General features: G+C 51.7%; 1 long non-coding RNA gene across 1 annotated transcript; it reads right to left on the bottom strand.

Annotated features, from left to right (window-relative positions):
- LOC125641367 (uncharacterized) lies at nucleotides 1–26627 on the bottom strand. The gene is made up of 3 exons (XR_007358033.2): nucleotides 26461–26627; nucleotides 5367–6725; nucleotides 1–4561 (listed from the first exon to the last, which is right to left on the bottom strand). It is a non-coding gene; the product is annotated as an uncharacterized LOC125641367 (long non-coding RNA).
- Nucleotides 26628–26703: the final 76 nt, after the last annotated feature.

Here is a 26703-nt window from a genome sequence, read left to right as displayed (position 1 = left end):
TTGCGTGATGAACCCAGATCTTTATTTACACAGCAGCGGCCAAGTAACACACCCAGGACCCCAGAGAGGCGTTTACTCATGTGCGACTCACCCCACAGCCCTGATGGCAGCACACCAGGGAGTGGGGTGATTGGGAGATACAAAGGGAAGCGGTGACTCCCAGCTCTGAGCTAATAAAGGAAGAGGCTCCGTTCCTGCAGGATCCCAGCACATAGGGCAGCTTCCGGGCCTGCTGGTGGTCCCCTAGATTGCTTTGCACTGCACTGAGTTATGGTCTTGGGGGGTGCAATAGCTCCTATGCACTTGGCTGAGCTTGGGCCTTGTACCTTGGTCTGGAGGACCTGGGGTGAGTTAAACCAGGGCTCACACACCCCCCCCTCACACCCAGCATGGCCATGGCATGACAGCGCTGGAGGGCTCCGCCCTCCCATCCTCCCTTCCTCTCAGCCTGGAATTGCCAGAAGCGAATCCCCAGACGTGCTTCCAAACCTTGCTCTCCAGCTCCGCTGACTTCTGGAGGGCTCTGCATCGGAAGGGGGCAGGTCTTCTCCAGCTGCTGAGCCATGGCCTCAAGAACAGTATTTCCAGGAATCCCCGTCATAGTGCCTAAGGGATTCCTGGGAAAACTGGACCCTGAGGACACGGCGGGGAGAGAAAGTGTGGTTTCCGCCGTCCCCAGTACTTGAGCATCCTTTAGCCATCCACAGCGCCAGGTGCCACCCTGAGGGAGTGCTGCACAGGTGTCTAAACCCAGCTTGTGACCTCCCTGCACTGACCCCTGTCAGCCCCCCCCTTCATTCCTTTAGCCAATTTACTCCCACTGTGGAAGATGAATCCCCCTTAACATGCCTTGCATTCCCAGGGGACTTTGGAGGGGGGTGCAGCACAAGCCCACAGGCACTAACTATGAAGTTCCAGCCCACTATTTGGGGTGTGCCACTTCCTTATACCTCCTGCAACCCCATGCATGTCTCTCTGCCTTACAGCTCGAGATAAGCACTCTGCGACATAGGATCCTCAAATGGCCAGCCCTGGGGGGCTCTACTGCCATGGAGTCCGTCTCCCCCAACATCTCCTGCCCAGGCCTAACAGATCTGAGCTCTTGTAATGGGCGAGGGTCATTCCCCAGAGCTCCTCTCTGCTCCGGGCTCCTTGCCGAGCGTTAGGGAACGTTCCCAAAGTGCAGCTGGGATAGGCAAGCCACACTCTGCCCATGGAAGGGGAGGGAATTAGCATGGCCGGCACATGCATACTCACTGTGCTGACAGATCCACATAGGTGCATGCACACGTGCACACCCAGAGCTCTTTGAAACCCAACCCTAGGGTTCAGCGGGGAGACTGGGACAGAGAGCCAGCAATGAAGGCAACTGCAGGGCAACTAGAGGCCGCCTTGATAACAGGCTTCCTGAAAATCCCTCCTAACCTTCCCACCCCCTGCCTGGAACCAGAAGACCACCCTGTGGCCTGGTTGGTGCGAGAGACCTTCCCCTCTACCTCTGCGCTCAGCCTCAGGTGGCCAGGGGGTTTGTCTCCCCAGTTCACACCCTATGCCACTCCTTCGGTCTGAACCCAAGTGGCGAGTCTTCCCTTCTTGCTGCCCATCAAGAGAAGCTGCTGCCTGGAGCCATAAGTCCTGCTGGCCTGGGCTCCCGTGCGGCCTGTTGAACGGATGCATGTCCTCTGCTGCACAGTTCCTCCCTTCCCGAGCTACAGTGCTTCATCTCAGACTCACAACTGACCAGAGATGCAGCACTGCACCTTGGGCTGGGAGACATTGATGGAGCTCCATCTGTAGCCATCCAGCGTTGCCTCGCACAGACATGTGGCGGGGGGGAGAGGGAGAGAGAGAGAGAGCTGTGTCTCTGTGAGTGTGTGTGACTGGGTATAGCTGATTTAGGATGGGTGTATATATGTGTGTCTCAGGCACCGTGGGTCTGTCTCCAGCCCCCACCTGCTGTCACGCGCCCTGATCACAGAGTGTGTCAGCTGTGACATGGCGCGGTTCCCGCTGGGATTTCGGGCAGAGCGGGGCGAAGGTGCAGCAGCAGCCATGGGTCAGCGGAAGGAGCTGTACGGCCAAGGGCAGGGAAAGGGCTGTTTGGGGTAGGAGCAGCTAATGAAACATGGAATGAGGCCGCCTGCAAAGAGCCAGTCTGGGTTTTATGCGGAGCCCAGAGCAGGCTGGGAGAGGAGCTGGGGAGTTGAGTCAGTGTGGCAGGCACCCATGCATGAGAGACGTGAGCGGTATGGAGTTGGACAGCCAGGGTTTTAAGGAGCTCACAAGAGCCTGGGGTGACCCACAACGATGTACAGATGCTGGGGGTGGGGGGAGAATACACTGCCATTACCCCAGCACAGGGTGAGGCTGGCATACTCCTCAGGGGGGAGGGCTCCAGGGAAACCCAGGGTTCACAGAGGCCTTGTACCAGCACATTCCAAGCACTTCATGGGGGTTATCCGCTCACTGCTCCAGATGCTGCTCTTCCCAGTGCAGGCTGGCTGGAGGCCTTGACTTGGAATGGCCTTGGCTAGATCTGAGTTCACTTCCCCATGGAACGGCCACCGTGAACGACCTGACTGACCCCTTGTTGGCAGCTGCAGCAGAGAGGCTGAATGGGCCTGACTGCAGTGCCTTCTGCCAGGTCGGGGTGGGCAGCGGACACTTGCTGCGTAGCCGGGCACGTTCTGGGGCTAAGCAGGGACCTTTGGCTCCAGGGCTGTCAATCCGGCCAGTGGAGCTCCTGGGGAAAGGACACGAGCTTCTGTTTGAAAAGCAAAGAACAGACAAAGGCCACAGAGCCATGAGGCCCAGATACTGGGGTGCTGGGTGCAGGGTAAGCCCAGAGATAGCTACATAGACAGACAGTCCCCCATGAAATGGGAGCAGAAGGCGAGGAGAGGAAGTAAACAGGGCCTGACTGAGGTTCCCAGGCCTCTTCAGTCCCCTATATGGCAGTGGAAATCTATCAACTGCATGAAAAAACTTGTTGGCAGTTTCCACGGTATGCATCCTATGAAGTGAGCTGTAGCTCACGAAAGCTCATGCTCAAATAAATTGGTTAGTCTCTAAGGTGCCACAAGTACTCCTTTTCTTTATATGGCAGTGGAGGCTCCTGTCTCTCTGAAGCTGAGCTGGCATGTAATTTATGCCTCCTGCACTAAACACGGCTGCAGATGGCTGGCTGGCCCTGGGAGACCTGCTGAGGCGGGGGAGGGGCAGGTCGGCAGGGCTATGGAAAGCAGGACTGCGGTTTCCTCCGGAAACAAGCCCATTAATCAGCCCCTCTGCTGTGGACAAAGAGCAGGACAGGCCCTGAGCTGTGCCTGGGGGCTATTTAGGCAATTGGAAGCGTCTCAGTGTGTTTATGAGGAGAGCTGATCCCAGCATAAACTGTTTGCATTGCATTTCCCAAAGTGCTGCGTGCAGCAGGGGCTGCTTGGGTTAGCCGAGGGCCCGCCCAGCATGCCAGCCGGACTGTCCCTGCTGCTGAGGGACACTGGGAGGAGTCTGCGCCCCTTGGACCGAACAGGAGAGCAGACGGTGGTGGATTTCTGGGTCCCAGGATTTGCAGCAGATGTGGGGAGGAATGGAGGGGTGTTGCTGGAGCTGTTGCCTGGGCAGAGGGCAGAGTGGAGAGATGCCAAGAGCTCAGGGAAGGCGTTACTAGGGCAATACTGATGTCTGTATGGGAGCCCTGGGCTATTGGGCCCTTCCAGCCAAAACTCGCAGTGAGATGTCTGCAAAGTCAGCAGCAGGGAGAATGCCTCTGGCTAGTGGTAGGGCCAGGGCATTGGGTCTCCAATACAATGTTAGCAATTCAACCCCCTCCCTTGCATGTTCCCCATCCCTGGACACGTGCCAGCTGGGAACGGCTCAGGCATAAAGGAGTTAAAGGAAGTCAAACCAGCCTCTCTGATCCTCACCCCTGAATGAAGCAACAGCGCATCTTGATTGTGACAGAGGCCACACAGCTGGCCAACACCTGCTTGAAGGCTTAGGAGCCAATGCTGATCCCATCTGTTGCCCCTGGAGCTGAGACTCTCAACAAAATCTGCTCACTTGTGCGGCTTGACTAGCATGGAGGGGAGGCCTACACTGTGGGCAGAGGTGTTTCAGGAAGGAATCCCATGAGGCCTGCGTGCACAGATCAGAACCATAGATGGTAGCAACAGAGAGCACTGGAGGTGGGGAGAAAAGAGGGGGTGAGAAGGAGGTGGGTGGAGAGAGCAAAAGGACAGTGGGGGAGGGCGAGAGACCAGACCCAGAAATGTCTTTTGCAGACAAGCACTAACATCCTGTGCAATCCTGAGCAGGGATGAAAAGCGGTAAACAGACCATCTGTCATAACAACGTTCTCATGCTGGGATCCAGCAACCTCCGTCAGCAGGCAGCCAGGAACGGACGCGCACAGCAACCTGACAAGAAGCAGATGGCAGCTCTCGAGGCTGGAGTTCCTTCCATCCGGTGCGCTGGCAGCGCCTCTTCTCTCCTCTACGTCCTCTATCCAACCCGTGGATCCTGGCTTGGAGTCCACAGGAACGGAGCTGCCTCCACGGAGCTGAGCAAAGTGCAAGCCAGGTGTCAGTTCTACAGCTAACTCCAACGGGCGGAGCAGGAACCAGGACCGTCCAATGGTACCAAGAGTCCTGGTCCTTCTCCAGCGCCAACCCCCCTGCTCCCAACCAATCCCATGTTTCCAGGTTCACTGAGGGAAAGAAAAGAGCAAAATTAAAGCCAGGCTTGTACAGAATCGGAAAAACAGCTGGGAAAGTAGCTCTCCCAGCCTTCCCCAGCTATTTGCAGGCAGCCCACCTATAACAGCCCATAGACCAGGTATCAGACGCACAGGCTCAGATCAGCTTTTCCACCTGCGCCACAGGAATCAACACCTTTCCAGACATCACAGAGATCATCACACAAATGGGAGAAACCCTCTTAACACAACACCCTCTCCTGGCCAGGGTACATTTCTCCTATTGCAAGCTGCAAGCTTTGCCCCTGGCTTCTCTGCAGTCACCAGGGCTAGACAGGAGCAGAGCAGACTGGCTTACCACATCAGCTCTTTCAGGTTTCAGCCTTGAAGTGGTTTGAACAAGCCACCTGAAAGCACAGCCCTGAAAGATCAGGGTGTTAGAAATATTTCCAGCTGTGGCGTTATCTCCAGGCCCAGAATTGGTTGGGCAAGCGAGCAGCAAGCTGCAGCCATGTTTGGAAATCAATCTGCTGGCGGTCAGAGAGACAGGAGGCACTCACTAAAGGACTAGCTGAGAGAGATGGCTCAGCACATGAAAGGAAAATGGCACACAGACTCCCAGGAGAACCGAGAGGATGATAACAAGGCAGCCAACTTTCAAAATGCTCACCCAGTATCTCTTTCCTCCTGGCTAGCATGGAGAGGATGCTGACGCAAAGAGATCCCAGGAGTCTCCTACCCACAGGCAATAAGCCAGCCCCAGATGGAGAGACCATCCTCTTCTGGGCTGAGCCACACAGCAAACCTTCGTTCTGTGCTGTGATACGAACCTGGCCTGGCCCGTTGTGAGGGATGCACCCTCCCGATCTGCAGAGAAAGGCATTTTTTACTCAGAACATGAGCAACAGCAGTGAGGGAATGTGTCAACTCACCAGAGCTGCAAACCCGCCAGTGACAATGCAGCCAAACAACATAAGGCAAATAGCAGATGGGGGCAGATCCCAGCTCAGAGTAGGCAGGTCTGAAGCTGGTTTGGGGAGGATGGAGTTTTAGGTGATGAGCTATCACAGCACCAAAGAAAACACACAAATAAGGACCTTAAGCTGAAGCTACCCTCTCCTGTATTCTGTATAGAGAGAGGCCAGCCTTCCCCTTATATAGTGAATAACTAACCGTGCAGACTTACCTGAGTGTGAGAGTACATACTGCCCCAATAACCGCCCCTTCTATACAACATTTACACTAGCTCCATGGGACTATTAGTACCTAACAATCCTGCACCAAAAACTGGCTTAGGGGGACTATGCCATTCCAGCTAACTGTGTGTATTAGCTAGAATCATCCTACACCACATCCCCAGTTCTTACCTGTGTATAACACTACTACGCTGCAAAACTTGACGCCTCTCCACACGGGTATTTCACATCGCGTATAGACAAGAGCTGGACTGGAACAAAAGCCCAGGGCCCAGAACTGGATAAGCCTTTCCCAGCCTTTGGGCTGTTCTGGTTCAACTGTAAGCTCAGAACCAGAGGGTCAGAGGTGGGATTCTGATTCAGAGCCAGTTCTCGTACGTACCTGTTTAACTGCCTGTAAATACCCCTCTGCAACACAAAGGGACAGGTTATAAAAGTGCAAACAAAAGACCACAGAATCCAGTCCGAGGCAATTTCACAAGCTAAAGATTGTGTCCATTAACTGGTAAATATGTGTGTATCTGTGCATGTGCCTATCTGTGAGTGCTTGTGTGTGTGTGTGAAAGAGAGAGAGTGAGAGTACATACATGTCACAAGAAAGTTAGAGTGGTTGGAAGTGGTGGCGCGTGCATTGACAGATGCTGGTGCTTAGTGACCATCAGCTTATGCTAACAGGCCATGTTGACCTGCTGCCAGTTGCTTGGATTTCTGAGGCTGCTCCCCTTAATGGGTCACTCGACAGCCCCTTCAGGCAGCCTTCAGTCATGACTTTGCCAAAGCTGTCAGCTGTGCACTGCTTCCACTACTCAGCAAGCGTCCTCTGCGTCCCATGCCTGTAAGAGACAAAGAGAATGGGAGATCAACAGGCAGCCAGGAAAGGCCTTGTCACCAGGGCTTGCTAGCCAGGACATCAATGCAAACCCAGCTGAAAGTCACAAGTGTCATGAGTTGAGCTGCTTCTCAGCTCTTTGGCTTTTTGGGACATAGCAGCCCTATGGCCTGGAGAGGCCACAGGCCAAGCTGGTGTGGATGCATGGTGAGAGTGGGTGTTTCAAGGGACGGGAACTCTGCTGGGATCACGGGCTTTCATGGCCAGGCCCAGCGCCAGCCTTGTCCTGACCGGGAGCGGAGCACAGCCAGGCCAGCTCCAGCCGTGTTCACGGACAATTGCCAAGCAAAGCTGAGCTGTGTAAAACAAGGCTAACTAATACTGGCCTAGCTCACCGGGATGAGAGGCTGGAAGAAGGGCAACATGCAGTGTGATTATTAGAGCCAGGCCTGAGCTGCAAAATTCAGAGCTGACTCTGGCTCTCAAAACCCTCCCCTCGACCCCAAAAGCCTGGCTTGGAGGAGTTGGGAGGGGGCTGGTTCTGGTAAATCTATGATCATTGTTATTGTTAGTATCTGTGGGCAGCAGGAGAAGGTCAGTGTAACACAGCAGGAGAAAGAGTGCGAGGCACAAACTGACAACACTCCTGTGGGGCTCCTCAGCAATCCCACCCAGAATATGGCAGTTTCGCTTCTAAATTACCCCTTAGTACAGTTAGCTACAGTGCCCGATACACACGATCTACCCCACCCCGCAGCATCCTTCCCTCTGCTCTGCACCCCTAACACCTGTCAGGCCTGACTCCTCCAGTGCTGCAAAACACTCCCAGCCCATTGCAGCCACCCCGCTCCTCGTCCAGACAGTGGGAGGTCAGGCCTCCAAACTGAGGCCAGGTCCCCTGCAGTGCCCTGGGGGGCGCTAGCCTTTCTCCCACTGCCCTGTCCTGTAAACTAGTCAAGTGCCCCAGTCCACCTCTAAAGACCCAGCAAGCAGACACCAGAGGGAAGCCTGCAGTGCAAACAGGGACAGCGTCTGTAATGTGAGCTGAGCAACAGACACACTCCAGGCCCAGCTCCACCATTCCTGTGAACCCTTCAGTGACCCCTGCGCTCACACACTGTGCAGTCCCGCTCGCACAATTCTGGGTGCACATTTGTGTGTGTGCAAATGCCCACATGTGCTGGCACATGGGATATGTGTGAGAGTCCATGGCCAGGGAGGCCCCCGGCGACTGGGCCCAGTGCAGCCAGTATCAGCGCATGGCTCCTAGGTGTGCATAAGGCTATATGAGCACTGGGTGACTCAGCAGAAAGCTTCAGCGTATGTGCCAGGCATTCGCAGTGCTGCCCTTCCCCTTGGTGCTGTGGGCAGGTCCCGGCAGTGAGACTAGGCAGAGCTGGAAGGCACTAGAGCAGTGATGAGGTTCTCATCCCCAAGAAGTCACCCTGGGCATTGCACTGGAGATGCCTTGGCTGGTCCCAGCTCCCACCCCACGTCCCGGGGGGCCATACAGACACTGACGGCCCACCATTGCGATGTGCTGGAAGCTGCTCCAGGTATAGCACTGAAAGGTTGATTTGTGGGCCAATGGATGCTTTCTGCACTACTCCCTGAACGGTTAGAAATGCAGCAGCTGCACAGATGGGAGCCAGCCATTCTGGTCAGAGAAGTCTCTGAACAAGGGACCACACACACACACACTGTAAACACCAGCACGCATGTGCCCAATGTATGCACTCACACACACACACACAGAGGTTCACCCCTCCAGTTTAAAAGGAAAGACAACAGACTCGGCCGGCACAGAGAGCCCAGGACAGAGGAGCAAACAGAAAAGATGAAGAGAGACAAAAAAGGGAGTGGCTGGCCGACCTGAGGGGTATTTGTATCCCTGGTGCTCCCTGGCTGCTCAGCTCAGCCCCTTTCCCACTCTTTCCCCTCCGTGCTTTGGTCTAAAGAGCACAAATCTCACACGCTCTCAGCTCCTGCAACCCCTGGGAATGGGGGATTTAAACTGCTGGCCCTGGCTTGCAGGCTGTGAGTGTGAGCTCTAGGGGTGAAGAGGGCCCAGCTGTCTCCCAAAGCTCCTTGGAGGATGATCCGCTTAATTTTCGCCCGTGCTTTCCCCCCAGAGCAGTTCAGGAGACACTGCTGTGCTTGGCAGACCTCACAGTCGGAGCCCTGCTTCACTCTCGGAGTGGAGTGCAAAGTGCCTGCCACTTCTCACAAGTGGGTGTTGGTCTTCCAGGGAAATGCTTTAATACTGGCTTACCCTTGCCCTTCAAACAGGACTAATAGCACAGTGCTCAGAAGCAACCCTACAATAACAAACCAGGATATGCTCTGTCCCAGTATTTATAACCAGTCCTACAATAACAAATCACCGTTTTTAAGAATCCTTACAATCACAAACCAGTGTCTGAAGCCCCAGCACTCAGAATCAACCACTGCATAACAAACCAAGATGTACATGACCCCAGCACTCATGCACAACCCTACAACAACAAACCAGGGTGCATGCGGTGGAGGGTACTGGCATCTGGGGAGGGAGCCTCCTTTTAGCTCCAGGCCTGCGTGGGTTTACTCCAGTCAAGTGAGTAATGAGCTGTATGTTCCTGCTGCTGCTTCCAAACCAAGAGGCCCGGGGCATGTTCTGCTCTCCAAGATCAGAGCCGTGCTGGCACGTCCCCCACTTCTGGATGGTAATCAAAGCTTCCCGCGGAGAGCGCACAAAGCCCAGCTCGTGGGACAGGCTCCAAGGAGCTGCCCAGCTCCTGGCCCGCTCCCGGCCCCAGCCATCGCCCTGCACCAAACGACTTGGTGGGAAACACCAAAGCACAGAGTTCTCGTCATCCCGAATGCAGGGCTCTGAGGGCTCAGCTGCTGTCCCTAGGGAGGAGACGGCAGCCGAAGAAATGCCATGAAGCACTCTTGGAATGCTCAGGGCTGCGCGTCCTACGGCGCTTGGAAGAGAAACATCTGCTGGGAACTATTCCTCCCTCCAGTGCCAGAGGGAAGATCCTCCCATGCTTAGATCTTTCCAGTCCCTGAAGAGGGGCACAGAGCAAACACTGGGCCTGCCCCTATCACATAAAAACAACGAGGAGTCCGGTGGCACTTTTAAGACTAACAGATTTATTTGGGCATAAGCTGTTGTGGGTAAAAAAACCCCACTTCTTCAGATGCATGGAGTGAAAATTACAGATACAGGTATAAATCAATTGGCACATGAAGAGAAGGGAGTTACCTTACAAGTGGAGAACCAGTGTTGACAAGGCCAATTCAGTCAGGGTGGAGATTTATTTTTCTCCCTAATTTCTTTCTGCAGGGAAGCAGGGCTTAGGCTCCATGTCTAGGGAGCAAGGAGGTTCCTGCTTCTCACCCAATTTCCTAGCTGGATCTGACTCAGGCACAGGAAAATGGAGTGACTTGTCCAAGGTCACCACAGAGTCCGCAGAACATCTAAACCAGTGTCCTCCTGGACCACTTGACCACACAGCCACCCTCTAGTGGAGAGGGTTGCCTTCCTATGGATTGCTATGGTGCCATAGCTATGCTGGCAAAATCCCACAGTGTAGACACAGTCTACATTGAGCGAAGGGTTTTTCCGTCGTTGCAGGAACACCACGTCCGGTGGTAGCAAGGGCGACGGAAGCAGTCTTCCATCGACCTAGCTGCATCTACACTGGGGTTAGGCTGGCATAGCTATGGTGCCCCAGGGTGTGGATTTTTCACTCCCCTAAATGCCACAGCTATGTTGATCTAAGTTTGAAGTGTAGCCCACGGCTCAGAATCCAGGTCTCAGCAGGTGATGCATGCTCTGCCCTGGAGCCATGAGTCCTGGTATCCCACCCTTACATCAGTGGATATCAGGGAAGAATTTGGCCCACCGTTTTCTGACCTTCCTGACAAAATGAATGTGTTTCTTCCTGCATTAGTTATAGACATGGATCCAGGTTAGGGAGATCTCCAGGCCCAGTGGATCACTGCATCTTTCTGGATTGTGTGCATCCTCCCAGGAACTGAGCCCTGCTACAGACAGATCACAAGGCTGGCTGGATTCCCAAGATAGCCCTCTGGGCCAGAGGGATTGACAGCTGATCACAGTAGATGCTAAAAGTTTCTGTTCAAAACCATTTTTCAATTTTAAAAAATTGATTTTTTTTTAAAAAGGCCACTTCTACAGGTACTGTCTGTTGTCCCTAAAATTTGTTGTAATTGAAACTCCAAAACCCTATTTTTTTTCAGTTTTCAGCAACCAAAAGCCCCCTCCCCCCATTTTGATTTCTTCTCTTTTTTTTTAAAGGAAGCCAAGAAAATGTTGAAACAAATGAAAACTTTCTCATTGTCACAGATGTTTTTCACAGGCCCCAAACTTTTCCCCTGGTGGCTCTGCCCAGCAAGTCTGTGGCAGAGCTATGATTAGACCTCAGGCCTTCCTGGCTCCCCATCCTGGGCCATAAAGCAGGACTTTGCAAAGAGGCATTATTACTTTCTCTAGCACCTTTCCTTCCTCCATGTGTTTTGCCAGCATTCATACACGGGGGGCTTGATCCAAAGCCCATTGAAAAGCTTCACTGGCCTTCAAACCTGCAGGTCTGTCTGGGGAACTCTAGGTGGATTGTGCTTTGTATTCAGTTTTCCTTGCATATTCCCAGCTGTGGCATCAGCACATTCCTGGATGAACCTGCCTGAGCCATCCTATTTGCCCCTGTGAGATCCCCCCTCAGGGTTTTTCCCCCCAGCATCAGTGGGGGCGTTTGCAGGTTGCAAAACACTAACTAATATTGCAGTCGCTTGCGCCTGGACCTGAGCTCCCCTCTCTGCCGCCCAGTGCCCCATGGCTGTGCAACGCTCATTGGACAATGTGCCAGGCGGACATGGGGATCTAGGACTAGAATCTCGCCCTCTGCCAAGGCACTTTGGTTGCTCTAACTGCAAGGAGCAGCTTGAGAACCAATGTCATGCTGTGACAGATGGAACAGAGACAAGACAGCTGGAGGGGGAGACCTCCCTGATGTGATCTTAGCTCTTACTCGCACGTCTCAAAGCCAGGCTTAGCTCCGCTCAGGCAGACATGCCTCTCTCTTTGCCAAGCATTGCACAGTGCACCTCCCTTGCAAACACTCCTCGGGTATATAGCCCAGTGCCTACAGCTCACATACTGCAGTGTTATTTCATACAAGGACTGTCAGCTCCATGGAGCCCCCACCGTGCCTCATGGCAACCCTTTGGGGCCCTGTAGGGTGGTTGGGAAGGGGCAGGGGAGGGGGGCATAGAAGAGTATTTCCCCAAAACCTGCCTCATCACCATGAGGTCAGGTTTTAAATCAAAGGTTTATGAGGAAAAAGGAGAGCGGGAGAGAGATCCCAATCTGGTCCTAGATTGGCAGGCTGATTAACCCCGAGTTCAGGCCCAGGCCCTGATGCTCGCTATAAATAGTACTGCCTTTCTTTTCCCATCCTCCCTCCAGGGGATGAGAAATGCCTGTCCTTTTATGGTCAACGAGGCAGATTCCTGGGGCTGAGCTGGGGGCAAGCCAAGGGGGCCAGGGGATGCAGTCCTGGGCCTTTCATGCTGCTGCTCTTGCTCTGTGGGCTTTACTGGGATCAGTTATAATGCCAGGAACAGAGAGCAGGTTTTAATGGCTTAGAGGAAGGGATGAGTGCAGCGGGGAGATGATGTGAAGACATCTGGAAGTTGTGGCTGGGAAATGCCTCTCATTCTATCCTCTGGGCTCATGGTACCCATGCCCACTGCTGGTCTGAGCAAGCCATGCCAGGGACAGACATCCTATTTTAGTGCCCATGCTTGGGAACTAGGCTCCCTGTGAGAATGATGGGCAAACACACGTGCTCTCTGAGGCTTCCAAACTGCAGGCCACAGCTCTGTCGAAGTGAGCGAGGCCACAGGAAGGTGCCGTGGATGTGCATGGATGCAAGCCTGTATAGTTATGTGCACGATATGTATACCGGCTGTGTGTATATCGTGTGTGTGCGATGTGTATACCGGGTGTGTGTATATTGTGTGTGTGTGTGTGATGTGCACGATGTGTATACCGGCTGTGTGTATATCGTGTATATCGTGTGTGTGTTGTGCACAATGTGTATACCAGGTGTGTGTATATCGTGTGTGTGTGTGTGTGTGTGTATGTGATGTTCGTGATGTGTATACCGGCTGTGTGTATATCATGTGTGTGTGTGTGTGTGTGTGTGATGTGTATACCGGCTGTGTGTATATCGTGTGTGTGTGTGTGATGTGCACGATGTGTATACCGGCTGTGTGTATATCGTGTGTGTGTTGTGCACAATGTGTATACCAGGTGTGTGTATATTGTGTGTGTGTGTGTGTGATGTTCGTGATGTGTATACCGGCTGTGTGTATATCATGTGTGTGTGTTGTGTATACCGGGTGTGTGTGTATCGTGTGTGTGTGTGTGATGTGCACAATGTGTATACTGGTTGTGTGTATATCGTGTGTGTGTTGTGCATGATGTGTATACCAGCTGTGTGTATATCGTGTGTGTGTGTGTGTGTGTGATGTGCACAATGTGTATACCGGCTGTGTGTATATTGTGTGTGTGTGTGTGTGTACTCTGAGTATGACAGGTGGTAAGCCCTGTGGGCAGGAATCCTCTCTTCCCTGGGTCTGTCTCACATTCAGCACAATGGGCCTTTGGGAGTCACTATCAGAGAGAAAATATTTACGCCTAATGATGTGTTTGCATGTGATGTGTTTGGGACTGTGTGTGTGTGCATTTGTTAGGGTGAAAAAAACAGCTGAAGTTTTTTCCCTGACCCACAACTGTGCCCCCACTTTGTAACAGGGCAGTTGGGTTTAGCATTGTGGTTGGGGTGTGTTGCAAAGGGAGCGGGGGGTTCTTGCTGCCCTTCCCTCTGACCCCCCCCAAAGATTCTTATCCTCTTGCTGGGAAGGTGCTGCTCTGTGCTCAGTCTTACGAGGCCTTAGTCTGAGCACTTGTAGACACACCTGCCAACTGAGTCTCCCTGAAATGGCAGGGGGCTTGTCATGGAGACAGGCTCCCCTCACCACACTGCAGCTGGTGAGCTAAGGCTAGGCTTCCATGGGGCCAGCTGGAGTCCAGGATGGGAAGCCAGCGCTGTGGTACATGGGATTCCTGCCCCTTTGAGGGCTCGTTTTGAAAGTTAGCAAAAAGTTCTGATAACAACCAAAGTCCAAGGCCAGTGCCACGCACAGGAAGACCCCAAATTGTGTGTGCCGTTGCCCCACCCATGGGATGTTCCTCCCCACCATGGGCCCCATCTTCCCCACCTCGCCATGCTGCAAGTGGAGTCAGGGGACAGCGCACCCTGGTGGCGGGGGGGGGGGAGGGAGCGGGAAAGAAAGGCACTGAGGGAGATGGTGCACACTATGGGAAGGAGGGAAGGGTACATAGAGGCACACACAGTTTGGGGGGATGGACATAGTGCAGTGTGGGGGGAGGAAGGTTTAATCCATTATTTCTGAGGTGCGAGTTTCTATCTATAGAGAACTTCAGTTACATTCCCTAGCTCTGCCTAGCACCCCTCCTTCCATCAGAACCCAGCATTGTATTTCTCTGCCCACCCACCTGGGGGCTCTTTAACTAGGGCCAGAGATGGGAACAGGCTAGGAGGGGATGGGGCCCAATTGCCACCAGCCCTGGACAGGACTAGGCAAGGGAATTCCTAGTCTAAGTTCAGCATTCAGGGTCTGCTGAGGAAGAGTGGGGATGGCAGCAAATGGGCCTCAGGTCCTCGGCCAACGCAAGGTGGAGCCTCCCCTTCCCCTGAACAGTGCAGGGGTGACTGAGATGCGATGGGACAGCAGCCACCACACCGCTTTCTCCCAGGCCTCTCGCCCAGCCCTTCTCATTTTCTCCCAGCCTCATCCACTTTCCCCTTGCTCCCAGGCCCCTCCCCTCCCAACCAGCCTGCCCACAATCACACCATTCCCCATCCTGCTGCCTTCACTCAGGCCTGCCTTCCTTCCTCCACTCTCCAGTAGCCAGACCTGCACAGCATCAGGGCCTGGCCCGCCTCTCCCCCCTTCCCCTCATGCTCAGGCCTGTCCCTTACCCTTCTCAGCAGCAGGCACGGGGGTGGCGGGGGGGAGGGTGGAATGGGCGTGGGAAAGGAGATGCAGAGGAAATTGTGTCTGGAAACAAAAACTGTAGCCTTGATTTTGTGTCAAAAGTCTTGAGATGACCTCCTTCACCCCCCCCCACCCCCCAATCCTTACCACTTCTGCCAGTGCTCCTGAGGCGTGTAAGCTAGGGGCTCTGGGAGCAACTCTTGCTCTGTTTGCACATCACATTCCTAGCAAAGAGGAAGTAATTTGCAGGGTGAATTCCCAGGGGAGACAGTCACGTCAATGGCCCTGCAGGAGCCAGTTTTCTTTTAGTAGCTAGATCCATGTGATGCGGATGGGGAGGGCGGGGGAACGGAGGGGACGGGGACGGTGGGAGGAGAGGTGAAGAGGGAAATCTCTGGAGTCCAATTCAAAAGGTTGAAGTAGCCCGGATAAAAATCCCTGGCTGTCAGAATCCTGGATGCACGTGGATGGCTGAGGCATAAGCCATCAGTGCCTCCAGCTGGGTTGGAGGGAGACAAGCTGCAGAGGGAGCCGGCAAGAGGGCACAGAATTCAGAACAAAGTACCAAGCTCTACAGCAGAAGAAACCTGGCTAACATTTTAGCTCCTTCTCCTGGGCTTAGCTGGAAAGAGACAATTCTGCTGTTCCCCCTGCTACAAACACTTCCTGGCCTCCTCTTCCTCCTGCCCAAGCCCATGCCATGAAGTCACAGCGCACCTCAGCCTTGGTGATGTCCCAGGCCATCAAGCCTCCCAGTTGGGATGTCATGGAATGAACCAGGCAGGAGGAGCTGACTGCCTGGACAGGTCTTTGGTAATGCAGAGCCCAGTCCTGATGCAGGCAAAATGCCCACTAATTTGGGAGCTATTCATAGATTCCAAGGCCATAAGGGGCTTTTGTGATCATCTAGTCTGACCTTCTGTGTCACACAGGCCAGAGAACGTGCCCAAAATAGCAAATCTTTTGGACAAACACCCAAGCTTGATTTAAAAATAGCCAGTGTCGGACAATCCACCATGACCCCTTGGTCAATTGTTCCAATGGTTAATTACCCTCACTGTTAAAAAATTGCACCTTATGTCCAGTCTGAATTTGTCTACTTTCAGCTTCCAGCCATTGGATCATTTAATACTTTCTTCTGCTAGCTTGAAATATTTGTTCCTTTCTGTAGATATTTAACCTCTTAATTTGCTCTTAGTTATGCTAAATAGATTGAGCTCCTTGAGTCTAGCACTGTAAGGCATAAAGAAAAGGAGTACTTGTGGCACCTTAGAGACTAACCAATTTATTTGAGCATGAGCTGGAAATGCTGGAAATGGCCCAACTTGATGATCACTTTAGATAAGCTATTACCAGCAGGACAGTGGGGTGGGAGGGGGTATTGTTTCATGGTCTCTGTGTGTATATAATGTCTACTGCAGTTTCCACGGTATGCATCCGATGAAGTGAGCTGTAGCTCACGAAAGCTCATGCTCAAATAAATTGGTTAGTCTCTAAGGTGCCACAAGTACTCCTTTTCTTTTTGCAAAGACAGACTAACACGGCTGTTACTCTGAAAACTGTAAGGCATGTTTTCTAATCCCTTAATTGTTCTTGGGGCTCTTCTCTGAAACCTCTCCAACTGATCAACCTCGTTCTTGTATTGTAGCCACCAGAACTGGGCACAGTATTCTAGCAGCGGCCACAGCACTGCCAAATGCAGAAATGATATAACCTCTCTCCTCCTACTCAAGGTTGTTATGCATCCAAGAACATAAGAACGCCCTACTGACCAAAGGTCCATCTAGCCCAGTATCCTGTCTTCAGACAGTGGCCAGTGTCAGGTGCCCCAGAGAGAACAAACAGAACAGGTAATCATCAAGTGTTCCATCCCCTGTCGCTCATTCCCAGCTTCTGACAAACAGAGGCCAGGGACACCATCCCTGCCCATCCTGGCTAATAGCTATTGACGGACCTATCCTACATGAATTTATCTAGTTTCTTTTTTGAGCCCTGTTATGGTCTTGGCCTTCACAACATCCTCTGGCCAGGAGTTCCACAGATTGACTGTGTGTTGTGTGAAGAAATACTTCCTTTTGTTTGTTTTAAACCTGCTGCCTATTAATTTCATTTAGTGATCCCTAGTTCTTGTGTTATGAGAAGTAGTAAACAACACTTCCTTATCTACTTTCTCTACACCAGTCATGATTTTACAGACCTCAATCATATCTCCCCTTAGCTGTCTCTTTTCCAAGCTGAAAAGTCCCAGTCTTATTAATCTCTCCTCATACGGAAGCCGTTCCATACCCCTAATAATTTTTGTTGCCCTTTTCCAATTCCAATATATCTTTTTTGAGATGGGGCGACCACATCTGCACACAGTCTTCAAGATGTGGGTGTACCATGGATTTGCACCAAGGATCTCATTAGCCCCACTGAGAACATATGTTCAGCCTATTGTCCACCCTGAACCCCAAATCTTTTTTAGTCACCATTTACCAGGAGAGAGTCTCCCATCCTGTAAGTGTGGCCTACATTTTTGTTCCTAGATGTATACATTTACATTTAAGTGTATTAAAATGCACTGTATATGCCTGTGCCCAGCTTACCAAGCAATCCAGAGCGCTCTGTATTGGTGACCTGTTTTCTTTATTATTACCACTCCCTCAATTTTTGTGTCATCTGCAAACTTTATCAGTGCTGATTTGATCACTGATAAAAACATTAAATACCACAAGGCCAAGAACAAATCCCTGCAGCCCCCACTAGAAACACGCCCACATGATTTCCTGTTTACAGTTACATTTTGAGACCTATCCGTTCATCAGCTTTTACTCCACTGAAGGTGTGCCATGTTAATTTTATATCGTTCTAGTTTCTTAATCAAAATGGCGGCCGGTACAAAGTCAAAGCCTTACATAAATCTAAGTATAGTACATCAAAACTAGTATTTTCACCAATCAAATTGGTAATCTCATCCAAAAAGGTATCACATCAGCTTGACAGGATCTATTTTTCCATACACCCATGTTGATTGGCATTAATTATATTACTCTCCTTTAATTCTATATTAATAGAGTCCTGTATCCGCTGCTGCAATATCTTGCCGAGGATCAGTCAGACTGACAGAGCTATAATTACTTGGCTCAGCCTGTTTACCCTTCGTCTGAGCAAGGACTGCAGGACTGGGCAGTGAGCAGCAAAATATAATCCTTAAAGTTTCTTTTGTGTGGGGGAGGGATGGAAACCCATGAACTGCCCCTTTAAGAGTCCCAGTCATGGTGGGGCTGGTGCTCATTAAGCTGCCATGCTAGCTAGTGTTTATTAAGTGGCTGTTCCCTTTTTATTGCCTTTACTCAAGCTAGTTCTGGAAACTGTATGGGTCCCATTAGCAAACCACTTCCTTTAATGGGTAGCATCATGACCAACTGAGAGCTTTGCTGTTTGGTGGCTTTCCCAGCATTGCCGCCCTATGCTGATGAGTCTGCTAAGCAGAGAAGGGTAGGGCCCTAATCCCATCCCCCAGTGGAGGTGGGACACGCAGCTATCAGACTCTCGGGCCCTGAATGTCCCTGGTTTAAGTCCTGCCAATAGCTGGATTTGAACCCAAAACCTTCAACTCCCACAAGGGGAGCCTACACTTGAGGAGTAAATCCATTTCCGGGGACTAAATAATAACCTGCCTTTCCCCTGTTCCCTTCCCTCGCAAATAAAAATTTGACCCTAGAATCCACCAGTTCTCCCATCTCCCTGTGCTGAGCCTCTGAGCATACGAAGTCTCCAGCAGCGTGCTGTGGGGCCTAGGGAAGCTCATTAATTTATGTGGCAGGATAATGTGTTAGGAGGAATTCAGTCTGAGCAGGAGTCGGCTCCCCTCTGCATTGCTGTCCAGGGCAGCCAGCGAGTTATTGAGGCTGGAGCAGCTCTTTAATAAAAGCCACTTGGGAGTTGTTGAGCCACCCCAAGGAGCCAACTTCAAGGCCTTAGCTGTTGACCACTCTTCTTCCAATCTGGGAGGGCTTCCCCTCAAAGCTGATTCCCACAGCTGCTCAGTAGGGTAGGAGGCATCACATGAGAACGTGGGGCATGGGAAGGGACACAGTCAAATTCAAGTCTTTTTAACAAACTTGTGGTTAAATATGACTCTCTCTGACAGCGTCTTCTTTAAATAACATGGCCAGATTTTTTTTTGAAATCATTCTTTTTGCAAGAAGGCTTTGTTCTGCTCTGCTCTTGCTATACCTCTATAAAAGGATCTTTTCAGCCAGGGAGAAACTGACGGGTCCCCACTCCTACCGTGAGCTCTGCATGGGGCCCATTGCAGTGGATGGGATCTGCATAGGCACTGCACTCCTTGCAGGACTTGGATCTGACGGGCTCTCCAGAGCTTGGACAGTGCCAATAACAAAGGGCTGATGAATGCATACCATAAACGGAGACAAAGGGTCTCACTTCCTTCAGTTACTTGGGGGCTACTTGTAACTCTAGTGGGTGCAGCATTGTCAGACAGGTTAGGATTTTCAGATGGATGGGGGTCACAGGGATCTAAGAGTTATGTGTGCTCGCTGGAATTAATTTGAGCCTGTATAAGAAGTAAAAGGAGCCTGTTCTTAGCAGATCACGGCGCACAGTATGCCTCCTACACAGGGCCGTTTGTTAAACCTTCCCCCACAAGACGTGTCTGTATTGTGTGCATGCACATGGGAGAAGGTGTTCTGATACCCAGGGGTGGCCAACTGTGCTTGGCTCAGAGGAGTTTGGAAAAGAAAGAGAAAGAGGCACAGAAAGGTTTAAGTGACAGAAAGAAATGAGGGTATGAAAGAAGGGAAGTCGAATTCACGAGTGAGTGCGTGAAGAGAAGCAAAGAGCTGCAGCCAGACTAACAAGGTAGCACGTAGCTACACAGGAAAATGTACAGTGAAAAGGTTCAGGCTGAGAACGAGGAAAACTCCTCCTGGCATCTGTGTCACAAAGGCTGAGAACTGGGAACTCAGTACGTTAGTGAGAGGTAGGCTTACCCCTCAATTAGACAGAAAGACATCTCTGCTCCTTCATAGGACAACTTGGGCAGCCGATTGTGTCCATTGGCTCCTGCCGGTTCCAATGACCACATATAAAGGGGGAGCTGCTCACTTCAGTACCTGAGCACCAGACCAGATTGTGGCTTGAGCTGAGATTTACAGTGTGTCTACACTTCCAGGTGGGGGTGTGATTTCCAGCACGAGGAGACATACCCGTGGTAGCTAGCACATTAAAAATAGAAGTGTAGCCAAGGCTACTCACACTGCTGTAGCTACCCTTCTGCTTTTAACGCACAAGCTCAATTAGAACTGCCTCAGCTAGTCTGCTTGAGCTGGAAACCACACCGCCAGCTTGAAGTGTAGACACACCCTTAGTAGCTAGCCTAGCCGGCGGAGAATACGCTCACTCATAGCTTTAAGTACACGTTCTAACTGCAATAAACATCCTTGCCCCTGAGCCTGCAAACCCCCTTATGTGCATGCTTAACTTTACTTGTCTGAGTGGTGCTACTGAACGCCAGTGAAGCTCATGTGTGTGGGCAGGGCTGGGGCCTAAACTTCTGATGCACATGTCCCGCTGAGACTGCCTCTCGAGTAGTAACAGCAGAAAGCACAAAGAGCCCAAATAACTCTTCTGTAAAGGGGACACTGGCCATTTGCATTTTCTGAAGCTATGTTTTGAAAACGTCCATTTGCTTCAAAACGCATGAGCTGACCTGTTTTAACAAAATCCCTTTTACAAGCTGTAAGGGTTTTCCTGCGCCCCTCCTGATGGAGCATTTAACAAGGGAGAAACTGATTACCTCTCTGTACAGGGGAAGCAGAGATACTAACTCTCCCAAAGTGCTGTCAAATGCACAAAATAAACACACCTACATAACCCTTTGCTGTGGCTCTCCAAGTATTCTATGGGTTGGGTTGATGGTTGTGTGTTTTGTGCTGGCCTGATACTGAGAGTCAGCACTATTAACATATAATCCTTCATTTAATAAATATTGGTTACATTCAGTATCTTCAAAATGAACAGAGCTTATAAAAGGTTGTGTTGCTCACACACAAACATTTATAACTACACACTGTGTGTGCACCCAAACACCACCATACACACACGCCAGCTGACATACATACACCAACACATGCAAACATACTTACCCATACATAGACACATGCACAAACATACATGTCCACATGTGTGCATGCACCCTACTCAGCTGCATGCATGCGTGCGAGCACACACAATCACAGGCATACATGTTCCTGCATATACACACAAAGTTGGTTGCTGCCTATACATTCACCTGCATAGCATGCACATAAGCACACGTGTCCCTGTGCCCTTACACATCCAAACATATGCATGGTTTCTGGCTGCACAACCCCAAGTGCACATCACCCCATCTTCGCTCTCCCCTCTGTCCTATAGGGAGGGCGTCCAGCATTGTCATTCTGGGAGAGCCCAGGCCCCAGCCCGGTGCTTTTGTAACACACTCCGAGCCAGCCTCTTGAAACAAGACAGCTCTCACCTTCCATTTACCTATAGCCAGAAACTCTCCTTCACCACCCTGTGGCCACAGCTCCTACCATGTGGAGGGGAGACCCATCACAAGGTGTTCTGCCCTGCATTGAGGGGGTGGGATGGTTCATTTGGGATTAGACATTCCACCTTAATGGGCACCCCACTGACAGCTAGGTAACACCCCCCTGCTCTGATGGCATATTCCACCAGGTGGGAAAGGAACCCACTTGCCAGTCAATCAGGATCCCTGCAGCCAGGGACATAGGGTAAGAAGCAAATCCTGAGAGGTGCTGAGCACTTGCATTGCCCTCTGGCTTGGCCCAGGACTTCTAGGCAAGGTCAAGCAATGCAGGGTGCTGATTGGCTGGGGGCGAGCAATGGTTTATCCTCGACAGGCAGCGTGGGGGCGGGGAGGGAGAGGGAAGGGACTGGGCGCTGAAGGACCTGGCTGCGTGGAAAGTCACTGGGGTCCTCATGACTGAAACAGCAACTTCAGCCCATCTCTTTGCTGTTGCTTTGTGCAGTGCATTAGCCTGGGCACCGCTCCGTTCAGCGCATCTACTGTTCTTTCAGTCTCTTTGTGTGTGTTTTTGGCCAGGGTTTCTAATGATGAAATGGCCCCAGAGCTCAGATTTCCAGCCTCTTGCCTCATCCTTTCCTATCTGGCTTCAAATCACTAGCAAAGGCAGCTTTCTCCCTCTCACGCACGCACACAGGTTAAAACCCTGGGCTGTGTTAGCTGAGGGCATATGCCTCAGCCCATAATGCACACTACTCCCGGCACACACACACACACACACTCAAACACACACACAAATGCATGCACAACTACACAATTACCCTGTAACACACTCTCCACACACATTCTCACCAAAACATGCCCAAACATGCCCAGTCTAGCACACACACAAATGTACACACAACTGCACGCTCATTCTGTAAAACACATTTCACACCACACTAACATAACCACACACAAATATGCATGTTTTAAACAACACATATAATAATGTAATATCTGGCCCTGCTGAGCAGGACAGAAGGGAGAGGAAGGAATGGAGATGGCAGGTTTTGTCTGGGGTGGGTGGGAAGGGGGGAAGCTTCCCAGCTTCTCAGCCTTGGAACCCAGAACCTATTTTGCAATCTGTGGTTAAAAAATACAAAGCTTAATCATCTCCAGACAACACTCCTGACAAGCAAAGAGGGAAATGCAGCGCTGTCCAGGAGCAGCTCAGAGCTGCAGCCTGTCTAGACACAGCCTTCCCCTGAATGCCTGCTGATAATGCCTTGGGAAAGCTTTGGCAGAGGTGCGTCACGCATGAGTGTGTGCTGGAAATGAACTCCTCACCTAGCAGCACAAAACTACAAAGGCATTAAAGCCTCCTCTCTCTAACTAGGCAGTTCTAGGGCTTATGACTGGGTAAATCATTCGTAACTCTACAGCTGGTCTCTGCGAGAGCAGAATCGGGCCCCTGAATGCTACTAGTATGGTGAGTTGGAAGGGTGGGAGTCCGGGGGGACTAAGTCCCTGTAATACTGACATCTGGTCATATGCCTGCTGGTGACCTGGTCAGTTGCTGCTGGAAGTGTAGCAAAGGGATTGAATTCCTCCCTTTAGCCAGAAGATGTAACTTTCTTTTCCAAGCAACTCCAGCTTGTGCTGCAACATGCAGAGAAGGGATCATTAGTCCTTTAAAAGAGGCAGGGTTCATGTGAGGGTCCCCCACAAGAGCCATTACTGGGCAATCTGCTTTAAGGGGTTCTCTGAGTGTAAGCCATTGTATGTCAAGCCTGTCCACATGCCCCAAGCGCGACCCTTCCTGGGGTCAGATTAAGGTGCAAGAGGATGGTTTCCCCATCTCCTCCTCCGTCAGACCAAGGACAGGGAGCCACGACCTTCGACCTTCGGAGTCCAAGCCCAGCTCCAGTATTAACATACTGTACAAGTCAGGGTTGCACTCTGTGCCTAGTTTCCCCATCTGGATACTGGGGATAACGAAACTGGCGGTGGGAGGGGGAGGGGGTTTGAGAGGGGCTAGTGGGAAGTAGATAGAGCTGTGGTTACAATTTTTTTGAAAGAACAGTTTTCCATAGGAAAAGAAAGGTTTCATCAAAACTGAAAAGGTTCACCGGAATGTCTCAATTTTGATTAATTTTTTCCTGGGCAACAGTCTAAACAAATAATTTCAGCTTTCTCATTTCATTTTGATAAGGTAAAAATATTTCCTTCTGACTTTATCATTTCAATTTATTTTGTTTTGCCTTTTATATTAAATACAACATATGAATATACTGTTACACTCTATAGTGTCATATAATATAAAAGTAGAAATAAAATGAATTGAAATGATGAGGTCAAAAGGAAGCATTTTCCCAAACTGAAATGACACAAGTGCATTGAATCAAAACAATTTGACATTATTGAAGTGAAACGATTCGACGGTCCCAAATTGAAATTCTGCAGAATTTTCATTGTCTGGGAAGTTTCAAAGTAACAGTTTTGTGCTCCAGTTTGGAACAATCTCCTCTCCCCTTCCCCCCAATGTTGGAATTTCCCAAGGAGTGAACAGCTGCAGTGGGAAGCACTGGGGTGGGGTGAGGGTGTGTGTGTCTTGCCAGCCCTTCCCTCCTGTTATTGATTTGGTTACATGGGCCAACCTTTGGCCTGAGATATTGCAATCCTCAATAGGTACCAGTGTTTTTACTTTGGTGCACAGATGTGGGGACGTGGGGGGGGAAGCAGGGGGGTTCTGTTGCCACGGACAGCTCTGAACTGCCCCTGCTGCCTGAGCACGGTACTCATCCTTCCCACAGACCTGGGGCTGAACTGTCCATCAGTCTATCCCCTAAGTTGCACAGCTGGCAGCAGGGGAGAGTGACTGGGTATCTCTGGGAGAGAAGAATCCCTTAGATGCAAGCAACCCTCTTAGCAAAGAGCCCTGCTATGACCAGAGATCTGAGCAGCCCTGGGGTTACTCAAGTGCCTGGGGAAGGTCTGGGCTTGGGAGACACTCTGTTCTTTGTGTGCTGGGTGTCAGGGAGAGGGGATGGTAAGGCAGAGATTTAACGGGGGCGTGCCAGTCGTGACCTTATGGAAACGTCAGCCCTAGCAGGGCAATCAGCTGAGCTCTCCTGTTGCAGACCTTTCTGGAGCAGCCGGTGCAGACTTGCCTGCTGGATCTTTGACTAGATCAGAACAAGGAGACATTTTGGGAGCCAGGAGATGGCACCAGCCTAGCAAGCCCCCCAGCAGCCTCCTGAAAGTGCCTTGTGACCCTCCCACCCTGTCACTGAGCTCACCTGCCAACTCCTAAAGGCAGACAGACAGGCAGAGAGGCACAAAGCCCGGTGGCAAGACACGGATCTCACACCCGTGTCGATGCGCCGCAGCTCCACTGAAGTCAGTGGGATTACTCTGGATTTACACAGGAACCAGGCTGCTCCGGCAGCTGCGGCTGGGGGCAGGCTAAGAAGGCTGGACTCTGATCCCTCGAGGATCTAATAGTTTTCTGTCTAGCCCTCAGGCCCATACAGTGATTTGCTTTCAGGCAGCTGCCTCCCCATTGTGTTCTCTAGGAGTTCACTGCAGCCTAAGTAGGGGGTGCTAAGTGGCTCGGCCACAGGTCCCCTCTTCTCCCACACGCTCTAACCATGCTGAACAGCAGCTGGAGAGAGCAGCAACCTTTTGCCAGGGCCACCAAGCAGGGAGCTGCGGAAACTCCTGATTGGGAGGAAGCCAGCGCTGCTCGCTGGAGGAAAAGCAAGCCAAGCCAGCAGCAGCGGGTCCCGTCAGCCTGTGAGCCAGGATCCTGTCAGTCACTGATCCACAAAGAGTTCCTGGGCAAGGAGAGGTGCCTCCCTAAACATCTTCAGAACAGCCCCTCCCCCTTCCTCCAGAGCACTTGCTTTGCCTGCTGCAGGTCTCCGGGGAAAATGGCAGCAACATCTCTGGCCAGATCAGTTGTAACCCAATGCAGCTCACATGGTCTATTGGCATCTTCCATTTGGGGAGCACAGGGAGCCAGCCTTGGCTGGGATGTCAACTTACTTATTTCCCCCCCCCGGAAATATATGTGGAGCAAAATGCAGCCCAGTGTGACTCGCTGTGCCTTGGGGCAAACTACTGGCCCTGGCCGCTGAGAGCTGCCCTGCAGGGCATTGGCCAGCAGCCCTGGGGGTCAGGAGCACCCTGCTCCCCACTCTCACAGGGAGCCAGCTGGGCTGGCCACTCAGCCTTTGGAACTGCAGCTCAGGGCAGTGGGTTCATTCACTGCAGGTTCAAACAGTCTTGGGGGCTGCTTGGAAACCCTCCCCCGATCCCAGGGCTGCAGATGCTCAGAGACACGACTCAAGCAATTTCCCCAACTCACCAGAATCTCTCTAGTGTAACCATCAGGCCTAACACCCCCCTGAGAATTGTTATCCCAGACCCCTACCTCCTCGCAGCACTCTGCATAGCTGCGCGTGGACACCGCTGACTCCAAAACTACAGCTCCCCCCTGCAGAATAGGGGAGAGCAGGATGCAGAGCTCTACCTCCCTACACTGGGGAGAGGGGCTGTCCTGCCCCACTTGGGCAGGCAGCCCCTGATACTGTGTTCCACTGAAACAGACACCATCTGAAGGCTGGTCGCTACACAGCAATCCCCACCACCCCCAGCCCACATGCCTTGAGCCTTTGGGTGTGATCTGAGTGGGGAGAGACATAGGCTGAGGCCCCATTATTTGCTAGAAGGGGGACCCTGGTAGACCCATTCTTGTTTCCCCCCTGCCATTCCCCTTCCTCCTGTCCATCTGCTTTGCGCTCTCCTTCCTACCCAACCTGGGAGAAACTAAGCTGTTGCACAAACAGAGACTGAAATTTCAGCACAGAATAAAGCAAGCGTAGCAAAGCTGGGCGATCGGGTACATTTACAAGGGGAAGCCGGTGTCTGGTACAGATTGGTATTCCCATTAGCAGAGAATTTCAGCATGGGGACCATTACAGCTATGGATTTCCTATCGCTAGCTCTCTCTCTACCCAGAGCTACGTACATATGATAGATAGACATACAAAGAAATGCAGCTGTGCCAAAATGAATCTCACGCACACACTCAGCTCTGCTTCTCTCGGTCTCGGCGTGTACGTACCTATGTTGCACGGTGATCCGAAGGACTCACTCACACCTGCTGTGCACTAGGCCCCAGCCGGGGAAGAAGGGGGGGCCTCACCTCCACTCTTCAAAATATAACGTGCTACTGGGATCCGGTGCTGCCAGCCTGGGTTTTTTAAGCAGCTGGCATGGGGGTCTTCGGCGAAAACTCCTTCCACGCTGCTCAGAATCTGGAAAACCTTTTTCTTTTACCTTATATGAGCTGAAAAAGGAGGCCAGG

The sequence above is a fragment of the Caretta caretta genome, chromosome 8, assembly GCF_965140235.1.
Source record: "Caretta caretta isolate rCarCar2 chromosome 8, rCarCar1.hap1, whole genome shotgun sequence".
Taxonomy (NCBI): domain Eukaryota; kingdom Metazoa; phylum Chordata; order Testudines; family Cheloniidae; genus Caretta; species Caretta caretta.
Note: the sequence above shows the minus strand (reverse complement) of the source record. Positions and strands in the feature narration are given on the sequence as shown.